Genomic DNA, 4,185 nt, shown 5'->3' with positions numbered 1-4,185 from the left:
CCCCCCCGCGCCCCCTCCCCGTTTTGTAATAAAGTCACAAAATGTCCCCAAGGCTGCTCGGGGTTGTCCCGGTGCCGGGAACGGGGCCTGGCGCCCGTTCCTGCCTCAGTTTCCCCATCGCAGAAAGCCCCGGGCTGGCGGTGCCGCCCCCCCCCCGCGCACACCGGGGGCTTCCCGGGGGTTCCCGGTGGGGCCGGGCGGGAATTACGGGGAATGGGGGGGCGGGAAGTGGGGGGAGCCGTGAGCGCCCCCCGGGACCGGACCGGTGTTACCGGGGATGGACCGGGAGCGGGGGACACCGGGCGGGTCCCTCCCGCTTCCACCGGCGGGAACCGGCAGCCCCCCCCGACCCCCCAAAACATCCCGGGGTGTCACCGGGGCGGTTCTGGGGGTGTCCCCGGGGTTTTGGGCTGCCGGGGATGTCCCTGGGGGATGCCAGGGGTGTCACCCGGTGGGGTTTGGGGTGCCGCCCGTGTCACCGGGGGGATTTTGGAGTTCTGGGGCTGTCACCGAGAGGGTTTGGGCGGTGTCGCTGGCCGAGTTTGGGGTGCCAGGGGCACCAGCAGGGGGTTCTGGGGGTGTCACCGGGGGGTTCTGGGGTGTCACCGGGGTTTTGGGCTGCCAGGGATGTCCCTGGGGGATGCCAGGGGTGTCACCCGGTGGGGTTTGGGGTGCCGGCCGTGTCACCGGGGGGATTTGGGTGTCACCGGGGGGATTTTGGAGTTCTGGGGGTGTCACCGAGAGGGTTTGGGCGGTGTCGCTGGCCGATTTTGGGGTGCCAGGGGCACCAGCAGGGGGTTCTGGGGGTGTCACCGGGGAATTCGGGGTCGCAGGGGGTGACACTGCAGGCTCGGGGATGTCACCGGGGGTTCTGGGGTTCTGGGGGTGTCACCGGGTGGGGTTTAGGGGTGTCGCCGACGGTGTCACTGGAGCGATTTTGGGGTTCTGGGGGTGTCCTCGGGGGAATTTGAGGTGCCAGGGGTGCCACCAGGGCGCTTTGGGGATGTCACCGGAGCGATTTTGGGGTTCTGGGAGTGTCGCCGAAAGGGTTTGGGGTGTCACTGGCCGAGTTTGGGGTGCCAGGGGCGTCAGTGAAGGATTTTAGGGTTCTAGGGGTGTTACCGAGGGGGTTTAGGGTGCCAGGCTCATCACCGGAGGGTGCTGGGGGTGTCCCCGAGGGGGTTCTGGGGATGTCACCGGGGGTTTGGGGTGCCGAGGGTGCCACCGGGGAGATTTTTTGGGTTCTGAGGGTGTCACCGGGGTTGCTGGGGGCGTCACTGAGGGTTGGTTTGGCGTTCTGGGGGTGCCACCGGGGGGTCCCGGGGGTGTCACAGGGGAATCTGGGGTGTCACCGGGGGGATTTTGGGGTTGTGACCGGGGTTGCTGGGGGTGTCACAGGGGATTTGGGAGGGCTGGGGGTGTTCACAGGGGTTTGGGGTGCCTGGGATCACCGGAGGTTTGGGGTTCTGGGGGTGTCACCGGGGAATTTGGGGTGCCAGGGCTGTCCCCGAGGTTTTGGGGTCTCGGGTCCGTGCGCGCCCCCCGTTCTGCCCTCGCGTGTGCGCGCCTTGGGGGCGGGGCCACGCAGCCACGCCCGCCGCGCGCTGATTGGCCAGAAGGCCTCGCTATGCAAATCAGCCACCTTGGGGGCGTGGCTTAGCTATTTAGGGCGGGGCGTGAATCCCAATTTGGCGTTGTGGGGCGTGGTTTGTGCTGGGGGGCGTGGCTTCCGCGGAGGGGGCGTGGCCTGCCCGGCTGCACGTGGGCGCTATAAAAGCCCGGCCCGGGGCCCCCCCCGCAGTCGAGGCTCGGCCCCGCGGCCCCCCGAACCCCGCTGTGATCCCCCGGTCCCTCCGAGCCCTCCCGGATCCCTCCCGGTTCCCCCCGAGCCTCGCCGGGTCCGGCAGCGCCCTCCCGGTGGTGTCCCCGGTGTCCCCGGTGTCCCCCGAGCCCCGGCGGTGTCCCCGCCATGTCCCCCGGTCTCCGCCTGCCCGCCCGGGCCGCGCTCCTGTCCCGCTCCCCGCCCGAGCCGGGGCTCCCCCCCCGAGCCCCTCCGGTCCCCGCCGCCCCCTCCCCGCCCTCCCGGAGCCCCCCGGAGCCCTCCCGGCCCCGGGGCCTGGCCGAGATGCCCGGACCGAGCTCCGCCGCCTTCATCTTCGAGCTGCTGTGCCGGGGCGGCGTGCGGAGGCTGCACGAGATGCAGGTGAATGGGGTGGGGGCTCCCCCCGAGACCCCCGGGGGAGGAGGAGGCGGGGGGGGCCCATTGCCGCTGCTTCGGAGCCTGGGGGGGACAGAGCCCCCAGATTGGGGACAGGGGTTGGAGGAGATGGGGGGACCCAGCGAGAGCCGGGGACAGCAGCCTGGTGACACCGTCCTGGCTGGGGGGACATCAGAGCCACCAGCGCGAGTGTCCGAGGGGACGGGGGGGAGCGCGGTCCTCCCACCCGGGGGGGACACGGGACAGGGGACTCGGATCTCTGTCCCCGGGGCTGGGTGGGGTCGGGACACCCCGAGGTGCCCCCGGGACTCGCGGGGGTGGCGCTGGGACCCCGAGCTGGGCACGGCAGAGCAGCCCCGGCTCGGGGAGGACAGCGGGGACGGGGACGGGGCCAGCCCCGGGGGGCACAGAGGGACAGGGACAGTGTGACAGCAGGGCCGGGACACCAGGACCTGCCCGTGTCCCGCGTCCCCCTGAGCAGCCCCGGGCACCGCCCGCGCCCGGTGTGACCCCCGGTGTCCCCGGTGTGACCCTCGGTGTGATCCCCAGTGACACTCGGTGACTCCGATGCCCCCTTACCGGTTCATGCCCGCTCCTGGTCCATACCCGGTCCCGATTCGGGCCGGTGTGATCCCCGCACTGTGTCCCCACCTGGTACCTGCCCGGTCCTGGTTTGATCCGCTGTGAACCCCCCGGTGCCGGTCCCGGTCCCGGTTCGGTCGCGGTGTGACTCCTCCATGTCCTCCCCGCCCCCCGTCCCGGTCCCGGTTCGGCCGGTGTGACTCCTTCATGTCCCTCCCGCCTCCGGTTCATGCCCGATTCTCGGTTTAGGCCGGTCCCGGTTCGGTCCGGTGTGACCCACTGTGTCCCCCACCCGCTCCATGCCCGGTCCCGGTTCGGCCCGGTGTAACGCCCCGTGTCTCCACCCGGTCCGGTCCGTTCCCGTGTAACCCCTCGCGTGCCCGCAGGTGCTCGGGCGCTCCCGGTTCGGCCCGGTGTGGCGGGCCCGCTTCGGGCCGGTGCTCACGGTTCACGTGGCCGAGCCCGCGCTCGTGGCCCAGGTGCTGCGGCAGGAGGGCCCCGAGCCCCGGCGCGCCCTCAGCTGCCCCTGGAAACAGCACCGGGAGCTGCGGGGGGCACCGGGGGGGCTCCTGACCCTGTGAGTGCCGCGACTGGGGCGAACTCGGCGGGAAATTGGGGTGGATTTGGGAAAAATTGGGGGGAAACTTGGGGGAAACTTAGCGGGGATTTGGGGATTTGTCCCTGGGCCCGGGAGGGGGGAGGCTTTGGGCTGGGTTGGGGGTCGGGGCTCCCTGTGGGATTTGGAGGGGTCGGGGCTCCCTGTGCGATTTGGGGAGGGGTCGGGGCTCCCTGTGGGATTTGGAGGGTTGGGGGCTCCCTGTGCGATTTGGGGAGGGGTCGGGGCTCCCTGTGGGATTTGGGGAGGGGTCGGGGGCTCCCTGTGCGATTTGGGGAGGGGTTGGGGCTCCCTGTGCGATTTGGGGAGGGGTCGGGGGCTCCCTGTGCGATTTGGGGAGGGGTTGGGGGCTCCCTGTGCGATTTGGGGAGGGGTCGGGGGCTCCCTGTGCGATTTGGGGAGGGGTCGGGGCTCCCTGTGCGATTTGGGGAGGGGTCGGGGCTCCCTGTGCGATTTGGAGGGGTCGGGGGCTCCCTGTGGGATCTGGGGAGGGGGGCGTTGGGAGCTCCCTGTGGGATCTGGGGGGGTCCCCCCGGGCTCTCTGGGCCTGGGGGTGTCCGTGCCCCCACCGGGGCTCCCCCCCCGCCCGTTCCGGGAAGGGCCCGTGGGGTGCGGGGGGGGCCCGGGGGTGACTCAGGCGTGATTCAGCCCCCCCCGGATGTGAGTAAGTGCCCGGGGGGGGCCCAGCCCCGCGTGGGCCGGGGGAGGGACCCCGAACCCCCCGAACCCCCCCCGGCCGGACCCAGCACGGGAACGGGGCCCGGGGGCA

Source organism: Melospiza melodia, chromosome 31 (assembly GCF_035770615.1).
Source record: "Melospiza melodia melodia isolate bMelMel2 chromosome 31, bMelMel2.pri, whole genome shotgun sequence".
Taxonomy (NCBI): Eukaryota; Metazoa; Chordata; class Aves; order Passeriformes; family Passerellidae; genus Melospiza; species Melospiza melodia.
Note: the sequence above shows the minus strand (reverse complement) of the source record.